We start from the raw sequence: 15,517 nt of genomic DNA, 5'->3' as shown, positions 1-15,517 counted from the left end.
AAATAGCCCAACCATACTACTCCAGGACATGCCAGGGGACTCCATGCAAAGGACCACGATGAACAGGGTGAATACCAGGGCATTCACCAAGAAGATGGCAGAACGGCCTGCCCAACCTGAAGCCACGCAAGGAGAGGCACCCGAGATGAGCGGCCTACTCCACCACCCATGCACCCCAACCAGACACGACGAGGGGTGCAAGGAACCCGAAAGCCCGACAAGCGAGAAGTGCGACCTAAAGGAAAGACTCCTGAAACTAATAGACTCGGCACAAAGCAACACCGACCTCATCGCGGAACTCCGAAGCCTGGTCAAAGGCTGCAAAGCAGCGAGTGAGGAAGATGAAGGTGAGTCAGACTACAACGACGAAGACGCGGTAAGAGAAAGCTGCCCCTACCAGAAGCCCACCAAAAAGGCCGAAAAAGAATTCGCGCCCTTTTCACGGCGGCCATCTTGGGTGGTGACGTCACCAAAGATGGCCGACCAACCACCAATAGATTCCCGAGATTTAAATCTCATGGCAGGAATCGGGGCCTACTCGAGGGTGACCACCCAAGACCACCGCGACGAACGAAAAGACCCTAAGCCAAAACCTACAAGCTCGCCTACCGAGCCCGAGGTTGATGGGGCAATAGAATTAATCACCGCGGCCCTAGGGGACAAGATGAGGCTGCCGGACACACACTCTGGCGCCAAGCGAAGACCCAGAGGGGCCACCGACCTGAGGGGAGCCAGCGCTAATGCCCACCCAGAGGGACCGATCACCACCACGCAGGCCCAATACTACCCGTGACTCCCAGGAGGCCCACCCGTGGGGACAACGGAGCCGGGGACAGAGCACCGAGGGCGATGGGTCTACTCACCCGACCGGCGACCAGGACCAGATCCAGGATCCGCGGGGCCATCGGCAGGCAGGGGATGACCATCGGCAGGCAGGGGGCTCGGCCCGACACCAGGAGGCAGCATCCACGCAAGGCCGGGCCATCCGAGAGCATTCGCAGCCCCAGCAGGACTCCCAACCTTCTTCGACGATCCACATCGCTTTCCGGGGATCCAGACGGCGATCCGAGACCACTTCGACCGAGCGAGGCCAGCCAAGGAGGAACCGCAGGCCCATCCGGAAGATTGGGGCCTCCTCCCGGGAGCTGCAGAGACGAGCTCCTCACTCCACGGCTGCTGGGCTGGAATGAACTTCAGATATGCGCAGTACCTTCCTGCAAGAGAAACAGAGCGGAACATAGAGATAGACCGACGCAAGCACATAGAAGCAAGTCAGTACAGACTTGCCACAGTCATCCCTCTGCCTTATTGCGAGTATCCATACGTGCAAAATCATGGACAGCGACACAATGTAAGTAATTTAACTTACAATTCAGGGACTTTGCCAAATGACTTTCCCAAACTGAGACTAGATGGGGAGAATTTTCTGGACTGGAACCAACAGCTCCAAGTCATTCTACTGAGGGAAGACCTGTTGTCCCTAGTTACTGACCCCCCAGAAAAACCCTGGACTTTTGAATTAGACTGTACTCATCACAAGGCTTATTATATAGTTATTGCTAGTATCACCCCTAGCATCTACCCTAGCATTAGCCACCACCTAACGGCTTCAGAGATAATTCAGAGAATGCACAGTCTATTCTACAGTCAAAGTGTAGCAAGTACCACCAGACTTTCCAGGGAGTTCTATTCAACCAAACTCAAGGCAGGGACCCCCATGAGCGAACATCTATTGTCTTTAAATGCCACCAGGGCCCAACTGACACAAAGGGGGGAGGTCATAAGTGAGAGAACCATGATTAGTATCATTGTGAATTCCCTAGACCCCAGCTGGGACACATTCATCACACAGCCCCTACATGGGGCTCCCCTTGAGGAGCACCCGGAGCCTCCAACTGGCGCAGAGTGTGGCCGCGCGGGTGGTAATGGGAGCGACATGGCGTTCCCATGTAACACCCCTCCTGCGCGAGCTGCACTGGCTCCCGGTGGTCTTCCGGGTGCGCTTCAAGGTTCTGGTTACCACCTTTAAAGCGCTCCATGGCTTAGGACCCGGGTACTTGCGGGACCGCCTACTACCACCAATAGCCTCCCACCGGCCGGTACGCTCCCATAGAGAGGGGCTCCTCCGGGTGCTGTCAGCCAAACAATGCCGACTGGCGGCCCCCAGGAGGAGAGCCTTCTCTGTGGGGGCACCTACTATCTGGAACGAGCTCCCCCCAGAGATACGGAGGATCCCGGATCTGCGCACCTTCCGCCGCGCCTTAAAGACCTTACTATTTCACCAGGCCGGCCTGGCCTAATTTTCCCCCTCTTTTATAAAAGATTTTTAAAATTTTAAATATCTTTTAGTATTTTATATATTCAATTTTAAATTGGTTTTAAAAGTTTGGGGTTTTAAATTTGTCAGGGCCAAAATTATTTAATTTGATTTTATTCTATTTTTAAATTTTGTATTGTATGTGTTTTTATTGTTTGGCTGTGCACCGCCCTGAGTCCTTCGGGAGTAGGGCGGTATAGAAATCTAAATATAATAATAATAATAATAATAATAATAATAATAATAATAATAATAATAATAATAATAATAATAATAAAGATAGATAACCTCGGCTCAGGGAAGCTCACACTAGAACTACTAACCAGTAAACTCATTGCCGAAGATAGCATAAGGAAAGACTGCTCACTAACCCGCAGAGAACAGAGACCCAGCAGAAGGACGGAACCACAGGGTAGGAGCCACAACAACACAGAATGCTACATATGTGGCTTGAAGAACCACTACAAAAGGGACTGCCCTAGGAACATTAGGGACAGGGACAGGCCACACCGGAGGGACAGACCAGAACAAAGGGCGAGACACAGCGACAAGCACTCGCCAGATGACAGGCACAGGTGTAGAGATTCACCTAGCCGGAGGGACAGGAGAGGTTACAGGGACAGCTCCAGGGAGAGCCAAACCGGGTCACTGTATAGGCTGGGGGACCAAGAACAACACACCGGTTAGGACAGGAAAGAGGGCACATGGCTACTGGACTCAGGGGCCACCAACCACACCACATACGACCAGAGCTCACTGACCTCATTCACTAAAGAAAACTTTATAATAAAGGTGGCTAACCAAAACAATGTACAAGTAACAGGGAAAGGCAACACATACGTGCCAGAGATAGGAACAATACAGGGAGTATTATTAGTACTGAACATACCCTACAACATCCTCGCCACACTGAAACTGAGCAGGGATAATAACGTTGAGGTGACATTCAAAGAAGGGAAGGCACACGTAACTAGAGGGGGCAAGAGCATAGGAAAAACAGTGATCAGTGGGGACTTGCCATATTTCCACCCAGTCAGAGACACACAGCCAAAGGTAAACACCCACCCAAGGGAGAAACCCGACAACGCACGCAACACAAATGAAGAGAGCAGCAGTGAGGAAATAGAGGGGGTTAGTCACGCACACGCAACCAATGACACAAGAGAGCAAGGATCATCTGGGAAAGGGAAGCCAGCAATAGGGAAGTTAGTACATGACAACTGTGCGCACCTATTGCATAGGAAATTAGGGCACATCAGCTTTCCTGTGGTACAAAAAATGATGGAATGCTCCGAAGGTATAAAAATAAAGAACTGTGAGAACTATCTCGAGTGTTCTATTTGCAAAAGTTCCAAACTAAAAACCAAACCCAGGCCAAAAAAATCGGTACGCACAACCAACTCAATTTTCCAACTCATACACATGGACCTGGCGGGACCACTAAGGCCCTCCATTAAATACAGAAAAAGGTTTTTCTTAACCATAGTGGACGATTTCAGCCGCTATGGCTTTGTATACACACTGAAACACAAAAATGAGGTATTCCAAAAATTTAAAGAGTTCTATGCAAGGGTGGAAACACAACATAACACTAAAATCAGACAAATAATGACAGACCGGGGGTCTGAATTTCTGTCAAGCGATTTCTCACAATGGCTAAAGGCACGCGGGATAATCCACTACACATCTTCTCCGTTCTCCGCCTTCCAGAATGGCATCGTAGAATGAAAAAATAGAACGCTACAGACCATGATGAGGTGCGCGCTAGAGGATGCGGGTTTAGGGCAACATTTCTGGTCAGAGGCACTCATTTATTCAAATTATATGTTAAACAGGCTGTGGTCCAGCGTATTGAACAAAACTCCATATGAGTTGATGTACCAGAAGAAACCACAGCTGTCACACTTACATATATTTGGAGTCACAGCTGATGTGCACATCCCCAGGCAATTGAGACACAAGGGAGACAAAGTATCCAGAAGGTTGAGGTTCATGGGGTACGAACCAGGGATGAAGGGATACAGATTCATAGACAACAACAACAGATTTGTGATATCACAAACAGCTGCCTTTCACGAGAACGCCAACTGGTCCAGGATACACCTCAATGAGGTGTCCCTTAACAAGGACGGCCCAGAAGGCAACCAAGGGAGAGCAGGGCAAAACACAGGAGAAACCACAGAGCAAGAGAAGGGCAAACCCAAGAGACAGGGGGTACAAGTTAAGGAATGGAAGGAGAATCACCCCTGCATTAAGGTAGACTCACTCACAGAGAAGGAAGCCAAGTACCTACACGACACCGAAACACCACCTGCCAGGCCAGTCAGGACGAACAGGGGTAAGGCACCAAAAAGGTTAGAGGATTACGTTTTATCCCTACACACTAACCAACTAACCCCCAACACATACGAGGACGTGCTGAAGTTACCAGAGGGAGAGAGGGCAAAGTGGGAACAATCTATGGAGAGGGAAATGAGCAGCCTAAGGGAGCTAAATGTATACACCCCCTCCGAGGTCCCAGAGGACAAAACACCTATAGGCACCAAGTGGGTCTACAAAATTAAGACATTAGAAGGAAATAAAGTCCTCTATAAAGCCAGACTAGTGGCACAAGGGTTCGCCCAGAAGTATCCTGAGGACTATACAGAGACATATTCCCCCACGGTCAGGGCTGAAAGTGTAAAATGCGCACTGGTGATCGCATCACTACTTGGCCTAGAAGTGCATCAGTTCGATGTACAAACCGCTTACCTGCACGCTGAACTCGACAAGAAGATCTATGTAAGGGCGCCACCCAGCCAAAGCACTAAGAAGGGGAAAACATGGGTCCTAAACAGAAGCCTGTATGGACTCAAACAATCAGGGAAACGTTGGTACGAGTGCTTGTCCAAGATTCTGAAATCCATGGGGTTCTCAGCCACCTCAGCAGATAACTCTGTCGAATATGTCTTGATATATGTGGATGATATACTGTACATCAGCGACCAGCCCAGCAAATGTAATGACTTTGCCAACGAGCTAGGGAGACACTTCTCGCTAAAAATACTAGGTAAGGTGGACAAATACCTGGGGGTGCAAATCACAAAGACTGACAAAGGCTTCCAACTCTCACAAAAGGACAAAATATTGGAACTATTGCAAAAATGCAACATGGCAAATGCCAAAACATGTGAGACACCAATGCAGCCAGATTTCATAAAGGACATGTACAATGAGGCTGAGGCATTCAAAGACAATACGCTATATAGATCCACCATTGGTTAACTATTATACATTGCAAACTGGACAAGGCCCGATATTGCCCTGCCGGTTAACTTATTATCTTGACACGTAGGTAACCCCACCGTATACCATTGGGAAGCCATCAAAAGGGTACTGAGATATCTAAAACATAGTGCTGATGCCTGCCTATCACTAGAACCCGAAAACGCCACAAGACCCACACTCACATGCTACGCTGACGCTGACTGGGCTGGGGATGTGAAAAGTAGGAAGAGCACCTCAGGCTACATCTTGTGGGAGCGTTAGCTTGGTTCCACCCATCCTTTTCAGAGCTGCTGCAGCAAAATTATTGTTATAGAAGTATTTAGCAATTTCAACAACATTAGTCTTTATTTCTGGAACACTTAAGTCTTTGGCTAAGAGATGCAGCAAATGAGCACTGCAACCATATCTTATTAGCTTTGTATTCCCTTCCTGCTCTTCTAAATTTTTTCTCATCTTGGATACATTTGCAGCATTGTCTGTGACCAAACTGCGTACTAGACATTTGAATTTTTGTTCACGTTATTATAGCTTTTACTGCCACTTCTTGTAAGTATTCTGCTGTGTGTGCATTTCCTGACATATCAATTGTTTGTGCAAGGAAGACTTTCCCTTCTTCTGTTGTTATACAAGCACATACAATAGGATCATTGTGGACATTACTCCACCCATCAATACTTAGGTTAACAATTCTACCCTCCAATGCTGTTGCACATTGCTCCATTTCTCTGTCATACACTTTATCCAGCAGTTTCCCTGCAACATCTGCTCTGCTGGGTGGACTGTATCCTGGTCTCAGTGACTGAACCATATTAATGAAATGTGGGTTCTCAGTCAGACGGAAAGAAGAGTTCGTTGCATAAACAAACTGGGCAATTTTTTCATCAATTAACTCTTTTTCTAATCTGCTAGTTTTTATCACAAACTTATCTATGGTGGTTCCAGGAGGGAAGGGTTTTTTCTTTCTTTTAGGTGATAGTGATATCTGGCTGTGGGTGTCTGATGATGATGATGCTAATGAAACACTATCCTGGATGGATAACTCTGAAACTATAGAACAGGAGGATGGTGATCTTGAAGGTGGATAGTTTCCAGAATCCATGAATTCCCCTAAACAAAAAAGTCAATGCTGTTATTTTATTGTTTACACAATTTCTGCTTATTGTACACAGCAGTACCCCAAAAGGAATATTTGCTTTTCTTCATAACTGTATCAAATGACAGTAACATGCAGTAATAATAAGAAATATAATTTTGCTCAAACATGACAGTTCAAGGCAGTCTTTAGAAATATGATTCAATAAAAATGTTTACCAACCTGAAGATCCTGCCTGTTCAAATGTGTTTCTTTGGTCATCTTCATCACAGCACTTCTCATGATGTTGCCTCATTTGGGCCACCAGGCCTTGCATTTCTTTGTTGCAGTGTTTGCAGTTTGTATGCATGCCTGCCTTACTGATAGGTAAAGGAACTTCATTAAAATATTGCCAAACTGGGTCTCTTTTACGGCCTGCTGCCATTATAGGTTTTTTCCTCCAAGGAAAGAATGTGATAAACCTCAGGTCATACACACAAAAAGATCCAAAGACTTGTCTGTGGCTGTGCAGTATTGTGCTCAGAAAGTTTCACTTTCATTTTGTACTGCTTGTCTGCTTGCCCCTTCCTCCTCACACTTAGTTTCACTTTCTTCTTGTGCAGATCTATTCCACTCCAAACAATCAGAAAAATATTGTTTCTATTCTATTCACTGAACTTCTTGAAACTTAGCACTGAAGGGGTTGATTCTGTATTCATAGGTTTGTAGAACAATAGGATTAAAGTCTTTTTCTCAACTCTGTTCATGTTATAACATGTTTGCTGTGAAGAAGAGGCATGTGATCTCTGCTGAGTCAAATTCAGTTTTGAGAACTGCAAAAGTAAACCAAGCATCTGTGATAATATCTTGTAGGCAGAGAAACTGCCCAATAATCTTACAAAAACCTCTGGAAGAGGATGACATTGTGAATGGATTACTGGAATTTATTTACCAAAAAAATTAAACATATACAGCCTTATTCTACATAATTAAAAACCTAATCTTTATTTCATGATGGAATAACCTTTGGATGGTAATATATTTTCCTCAAAAAGCATTTTATTTAAAAAAATCCGATTTAAATAAAAAAAATCCGATTTAAATTTTAAAAATCTGATTTTTTTTTTTTAAATCATTGATTTTTATCCACCCTGGTTCCTTCAGCAAACTGAGGGATTTCCCTCACTAGCGAAAGCCATCATTCTCGCAATTGTTCTCCTCAGTGGAGTGGGTTGAGGGCCCAGGCCTTGAGGGAGGTGGGAGATCTGTGCTTTCTCCCCAGTGCTTGCTTAATGACATGGTTACTTAACAACCACAATTGGGAGAACTGGGCTTGAGGTCATTGAGTAAAATGGTGAAGTGGTATCTCACTTAATGACCACTTCACTCAACAACCAAGATTCTGGGCTCAATTATGGTCATCATGGAGGACTACTTGCTCAGCTATTTATTTTATAATAAATGTTAGATCCAGATTTGCCATAAACCATTTCAGATCTGAACCACAATGCACAAGTCACAGCCTTCCACAACCCTGGAAGTTCAGCCACTGTAGCATGGCCCAGTTCAAAGCTACCATGGAAGTTCAGCCACTGTAGCATGGCCCAGTTCAAAGCTACCATGCCCCAGGAAGCCTCAACTGCCCCAGTGCAGCCCAGCTGCGAGGCACAAAGCTTCTTTGCCCCGGTAAAAAAAGCAAATGCTTAGGAAGCCCAGTATAATGATGACAACAGACCGAGGCATGTTGGTTATTTATAAATGTAGGATTTTTCTTTTCTGTTGCTTCCTTAAAAGGACCTTGTTTAAAAAAATTGTGTGCTTCAATCTTAACTCCATTTTTAGTCTATCACCAGAGTATTTTTTTTCCATGCAAAATGCACACCTACCCCTTCCCCCTTCTCTTTACTGATCTAAGCTTTCTTTTGGTTCAAAGTAAACAATAGGGAAGGTGCCAGGAAAGCAATGAGTCATCAGGTATCTACTGCTTCTAGCATCCTGAATTTTATTTGAATAAAACTGGTTTTGAAAGACCAGAGAAAAACGTGGCTGCAATGGGATTAAGCTGTTGGTGAGCAAAATACTTTAGCTTGTTAAATGTGTTTTCTCATTACATGGCATGTTGATTAAGGAAAGGGATCTGAACTTATAATTTTTACTCTTTGAGGGCACAAATTATTCTTAGCACTTTTTTTCAGTTGAGGAGCTTTAAAAATTACTGTTACGAACCAGCAATTTAAATAAATGTTTTTTTCAGTTTGAAGAACTTTTCTTTGCTAGAAAATGTTATGGAGCATTAGAGATTTATATATTAAGGAATTCCCAGACACATTGGCATTGATTAGTCGAGAGCCAATGAACTGGTGCTGGGACACTGAAAAAAGAAGAGGAAACTCTTCTAGACTTGCTTGGCAGATATCTAAATGGTAATTTCTATGGAGCCTCCCTTTTTATTTTCCAGCCCAAAATATTTTAAGATATGGAACTGGTTAATTCCAAGTTTGCGGAATTTTAATAAATTGCTGTCCTGAACATGAATCAAGATACATAAATATGACCACTCCATAATATTTCCTCAGATAGCTTTATGGGCATGAATGGTAAATCTACCTATTTAAATTCTACTTTTTCATGATCATTAAATCTGTTTGTTGTCTGCTATATGCTAATAAATTAATAAAGTAATTCTACTACTAGTTACATAAACTGTAAACTTGAATGGTAAAGTTTATTCACACAATACATTGAGTTTTGTAATAGTTCATTTATTTATAAGGAGGCTTGGTTCTTTTTTCTTTGGTAGCTGAAATTTATCATCCACCCCATTGGCAGAGCCTTTTCATACATAAGAAAACCAAATCTGGGTTTGCTCTTAGGTGAATTTTGGCAGTAAAGATTGATAGTTTAAAAGGAGATTTGAAAATTAAGGATGTCTATTGCTAGATACCAGTTTCAGGCAGTAGATATCTGTTTCTAATAGCAATAATTTTGGAAAAGTAATAGAAAATAGCTGGTGTTTCCTATTGTATGAACCAAATTAATTCTTTTGTATTGCATGTGTTTGCACAGACAGTCATAGAAAAACTGGAACATTTTTGAATCATCCAGAAGATGCAGCTGCTTCAGTGTTTGAAGAAGTGCATTATACTTGCATAACACATTTTGTGAAGGGCTCTTTTTGTTTGAATGCTTTGCACAGCTCTGTTTAGAATGCTTTACCATGGTATGTGGTCCATGTATTCTGTGATTCTGAATAGGTATTCTCTTCTCCTATGTACATTCTGATAAAACAAGTTTGAAATGCAACTCTATTTTAAAAAATAGCTCAGAGGGTGTAAATTGACAACCATCCTATAGATTTACAATAAAAGAAAGGAATTCTGCTTGCAGGAAGCGGGACATCCAAACTGAAACCATTATTCGCTAACAGCTATTCCTTATTGCTTCCTCTAAAGCTATCCTTGAAGCTTCAAAGCTATTTTATGGCTCAATGCATTGTAGGGGTTAAGATACTGGGCTGGCACCAGGAAGACCCAGGTCTCTCATTATGGAAGTGTCTATGGAGATTCTCAGTCATTCAGGTCATGGTTGTCCCAAAAGTGCTTTTTCAAGAGGCAACTGGACCTTTTTGTTTTCCTATGAAGACGTTTTGCTTCTCGTCCAAGAAGCTTCTTCAGCTCTGTCTGTATCATGGGGAATGAAATGAAAAAGCATCTCATCATGGAAGCTCTGCTAGTGACTTTGGACCAATCACTGGCAATTACTGGCAGTTTTTGTTGAGAATATGGGAAGAAGAAATGTTATGAACTTTGCCTTGAGCTTCTGGAGGAAAGGCAGAATATGCAGTATGTATTTAATAAATAATCTGGAGATCCTCTTGTACTCCCAACTCCTGCTCTATCTAGTGTGCCACTAGTGCCCCTTCCTGGATCAAGAGACCCTTCAGACTATCATTCATCTCCTAGTCATCTCACAGGCTCAACTACTGCAATTGGCTTCAAAAGCTTCAAGTGATCCAACATGTACTGGTATAGGCAGTTGTGGGGATACCTCTGTAAGTTCCCATGATACCTTTGCTTTGCAAGTTGCACTCATTGCCAGTTTGATTCTGGAACCAATTCAAGGTGCTGATCATCACCTAAAAAGTCCTAGATGGCATAGGGCCAGATTATTTGATGGAGCACCTATATCTCATGTTTTCTACCTTGCTGAAATGTAATACTAGAATTGGTACACGTTGGGTTCCTCCCAATTAAATAATACCATCTATTAGGAACCAGGAAGTGGGTCTTTCTACCATTGTGCTTGATCTCTGGAATGAAATTTCCCTTGATATCTGTTCCCATCCTTTTGTTGCTTCATAAAGCCTTGGAGACCTGATTGTTCTTCCAGATCTTGGGTTGAGATAAATGGAACATCTTGTTGAACATGTTTTGGTCTGTATTTTTATATAGAACAACCTAATGTCACCTTGTTTTGCGCTATATTGGGTTTTTATAATTTATTATGTTAGGAGCTGTCCAAAGTCTATTTGTTATCAGAATTGAATTAAAATATAAAAGGCTCTAGATTCCTTTGAAAGAAAAGATGGTATGAGTAACAAATAATTAGCAAATAATAATACTAATAATAATGCATATGTGGAAAGGGGTTTAGCAGTAACTGGGTTGGTGTCCCTCATAAGAATAGAATAATTTTCCTCCTAGTCCAGAGGCACAGTCACTAAAATGGTATCATTAGTATGCAATCTTTTGGAGTGATTTTGTACCCGTTTCAAAATATTTTCTTAAAAACTGAAGACACAGCAAGTGAGTAAACATAACTTGTGATGTAGGAAATGTTAGACAGCTTTCCTGAAAGATTTTAAAAAAACAAAGCTTGATGGCTGAACCACCATTTGCTGAACCATCATTTGTTGATGAGCATGTCTGATATACAATTTGTGGGTTAGCATCATAGATGACAAATCTTTTGTGATTGTATGAGAAATTGTATATATCTCTTTCCCTTCATCTTTGGAATATACGAAATCATATGAGGAGAGCTCTTTGAGGTTTCTAAGCACAGGCCAACTTGCAGCAACCTGGAATGAAAAACGAAGGCAGAAAAGTTTTCTCAGAGGCCTGTTTACCAGGGCTAGGCCAAATGAAGATAGGGAAGCAAACTTCAAAATAAACATGCATGATAACATATGTTGTAGGAACAGGATTTTTTTAAAAAAATATTCAGACATTCAGAGAAGTAATCCCTTTTTTTTAAAGTAAGAACTGAGTTTGAATGCAGCGTTACAATTACAAATATCTATCTTTGTTCCCATGTCTTGTTTCTGATTAATGGTTTATCTTCCTAATCACATCTATAGCCAGAGTCTGGATTTATATATTTCTTTTATTGGGGGAAAACATTCTCTAGAGCTGTTCTTCCCCAAAGTTCTTTTTAAAAATTTTTTTAAAAAAATCAAACACTGTGTTTGGATTATTTATTCATAACCACTCAGAAAATCAGGAAGAGGCCTTATATTTTGTCTCATATCTCAGCTTTTAAATCCATTTTTTAAAAAAAGGGGAAAAAAAGAAAAAAAGCCAGCTGGGATATCAGGGATTACAATTTATCCATGGGAGGGCAACTACTTATGAATTATTTGTTGCAAGGAAAATCATTTAAAATATTGAATAAATTCATTAACGTTAAATGTTCTAGTTGAAAATCTTTTTACAATTGGCTGAAATAAGTAGAACACAATCACTAATTGCCTTTTTTTTAAAAAAAATTCCTATTATATGTAATGCTTACATAAAAATAATCAGTGGGAATAATTTATTCCGTTATAATGTATAAGCTTTAAAGACGCTGTAAGGATTGAAAACAATGAAGCCATTTTTAAGAATAAAAATACATTTCAACATCTTTTATATAGTCTTTTTATTTTATTCATACATTAAAAAGCAAAATTTAAAAAATCTTTTTAAAGCAAGAACTTGCATTCCATAATCTCTTTTGAACTTTACACAATTAAATTATTACCATGCCAGAAAGTTGCAAGTATTAAATTCAACATATATCAGCCCTGTTAAAAAATATAATTAATTAGCAAGTAAAAATCGTTAGCCTTAAAATAAAATGTAGAGGGCTTTGTTTCTGTGTACGCACACATACACACATACCTGCAGGCAAGTGAGGGTGTTTTTTTGGTACTTTCTTAACTTTTTTCTGCTATTTTATTTTGTGGCTCTTTCTATTTTGTTTGAAAAACCCTGAGAGCTCCCTCTCATCCCATCTGGAAAATCATTCTGTAAGAGTTAGAATTTGCCGGCATGCCAGAGTTCTGGAAAATAAAACATCATACCAAACACAGCTAGAAATCTGAAACTTGCACTATCCCTTTTATTATTTCAATATGAATTCTTTGATTTTGATATTGTTTGCTCTGGGGTTTGCTGCTGAGGATAATTTCCTTCTAGATGATAGATTAAATGCACACACTTGTACAGCATTGCTTCTCATGAATCAAGCAGTGAGGATAAAATCACAAATTGAACAGCCAAGGCTATCAGCAGCCTTTAAAGTAGCCTTCAGGAGAAGTTTTAACTTTTTAGACCATATTAAAAGTAGATGAAGCTGTATGATTTACTGACTCTGATTTACTAATATCCCACAGCTCGTTTCTAGCTTAAAACTGAAAGATATATGCTGAGTAGATCTAGGCTGTTCACTAACAGAGTAGCAACAGCAGCAGCAAGAGATTGAATGGCAATCATATACCCAGACCATAACAGGGATTATGATCTCCTTCTTGATTTGGGCTGGGAGAACTAGCAAGTTGAGTAGTCCTTGAGAAGCAGGTAGGAAGGTAATTTTTATCTCCAGTGGCACCCTGAGAATAGGACCAAGAGAAGTCTCTGAGCTTGGGCGGAGTGTTCTTTCCCCCCTACCTCTTCTCCCTTCTGAAGTTGCAGTTGTGGTTCAGAAGGGAGTTTTTGCATGTCAATCCCTGAATGCGAGCATTTTTGTGACTCTTCCTGCTCTTAGTACTTTGAAACACAAATATTGTTTTTGTCTAAATACCAGAATACAAAGGGAAATTTGGGTTCTAGGTTAAGAGTATATTATGGTTTTTTTTCTGGTTAGTATGTTCATTTTTGTACTTATTTTTCTATATTTGGTTTTACATTTGTGGAGGAAGGAATACAGAACTGGAAGTGTTGAGAGGAAAGCAAAACCAGAAAGGAGATCTACTGACTGGCAAAGGTTGGGTGGATTTTGAGAATGCATCTGGAAGACTGCAGTGGTGAGGACACAGTGAGATTATATTATACCATAAATGATGGGTAACTATTAACAACTATTATAACCCTAGAGTACCTGCAGCCTAGTGGTATGCCAACTGTTATATAGATATAACAGCTTTCCATTGGTGTCATCTTACATTGCAATTAACTTTTTAGGATTCAAGTGAGAGGCAAATAGATACTTAACTCATTTTTATACTATGAACTGCACAACAAACTGTTTCTCCAGTTCAAATTTGGTAATCCAATACCACTATAAAAATTCCAAAAGTATTTCCAAGTTGTCACTAAATACTAAGAATGTAAATGGATATTAAAGATGTAAATACTAAATGGAAAAGCCATTTTTGAGCTTGAAATAAAACAGATCCACTTGAAGTACTATAGAATGTTGTAATGGTCTAAATTCACCCTGTTCCACAGAAATAAAATATAAGATAATCCTGTTGTCAGACAATATTTAGAATATGCATATTTTGATATCAGAACCTTGACCATGTTAAAGTTATTTTATAACCAGAACATTCAACATACCATCGTTGAAAACAGCCATGTTTGCTGTAATATCTTGGAACATGTGAGATTTGTTTTCTTATAATTCTTGGAATAGCTTGAAATGTTTTCTACACCCCTACCAAATATGTTTTATTGTTGGCCCACTCTAGCTGTGAACATTCTATAATATGGTAGATAGGCTAAGCATTGTAATTGCTATCCTACTGAATTGTAGTCATCACACATCTGGTGGGATAATATCCTCTGGCCCAAAAATTATAATCCCACTTGAGAGTAATAGCTGGTGAACCCAACAGTAGACTCAGTCACAAGAGGGCAGGGTTGTAAAGTATATGAAATTTTCTTTAAGCTGTCTTACAGTATTTGGAGAAGTAGAAAATCAGTAAATGTGAATTTGGAAAATATGGCCAAACACAAAATCTTTTTGGCTGGAAACACATTTACAGGACCGAAAGCTTGCTTCTAAATTAAACTGTTACATTTCATAATGGATGCCTGTATATGCTTTAATTCTTCACTATTCCAGTTATGAAACGGAAAGGGGTGTGTTTTTAAAAAAATCCATAGCACCTAACAATATTATTTTTGAAACCCAGTAGAAACATCCAAATAGAGTAGAAAGTGTACTGAAAAAAAGTGTACTGAAGAAATAGGGTTTCATGAATTATTCCAATTCCCTAATGAGTTGTCTATTTACTATTGATTTTGTAGATTGGTTAAATGTCCTAGTTTGTTCAGTCCACATGTCCCAAAGGTGCTCTTTTCAAGAGGCAACTGGACTTTCTGGTTTTTCTTTGAAAACGTTTTGCTTCCCAGTTGCCTCTTGAAAAAAGCACCTTTGGGACAACCATGACCTGAATGACTGAGAATCTCCGTAGACATTCAGTCCACATGCTTTTTCTTTTTAAAAAAGTCAGGTAGTTCCCAAGGAAGCAAATTATATCCATTTTTTTACAGTAATGATTTGGAGGAGATATTTATAAATTTTAGAGTCTGGGGTTTTGATCTAAGATTTCATGTTTTGATCTAGGATTTCATGTTACAAACATGCTAAATGAT

General features: G+C 40.8%; 1 protein-coding gene across 5 annotated transcripts in view; it reads left to right on the top strand.

Moving 5' to 3' along the window:
• ADCY2 (adenylate cyclase 2) overlaps window positions 1-15,517 on the top strand; it is a 156,383-nt gene that overhangs the window by 28,405 nt on the left and 112,461 nt on the right. The window contains exon 3 of one of the 5 annotated variants that reach the window (XM_060691099.2): window positions 13,837-13,941. The exons of 3 other annotated variants lie outside the window; for them this stretch is intronic. The gene's annotated coding sequence lies outside the window, so the exon portion shown is untranslated. Of the gene's footprint in view, window positions 1-13,832; window positions 13,942-15,517 lie in introns of all 5 variants that reach the window. One more of the 5 variants, XM_034411784.3, reaches the window with a different exon arrangement.

The sequence above is a fragment of the Pantherophis guttatus genome, chromosome 3 (genome assembly GCF_059756535.1).
Source record: "Pantherophis guttatus breed Tessera chromosome 3, ASM5975653v1, whole genome shotgun sequence".
NCBI lineage: Eukaryota > Metazoa > Chordata > Lepidosauria > Squamata > Colubridae > Pantherophis > Pantherophis guttatus.
The sequence above is the reverse complement of the archived record's forward strand: the minus strand, read 5'-3'. Positions and strand labels throughout refer to the sequence as shown.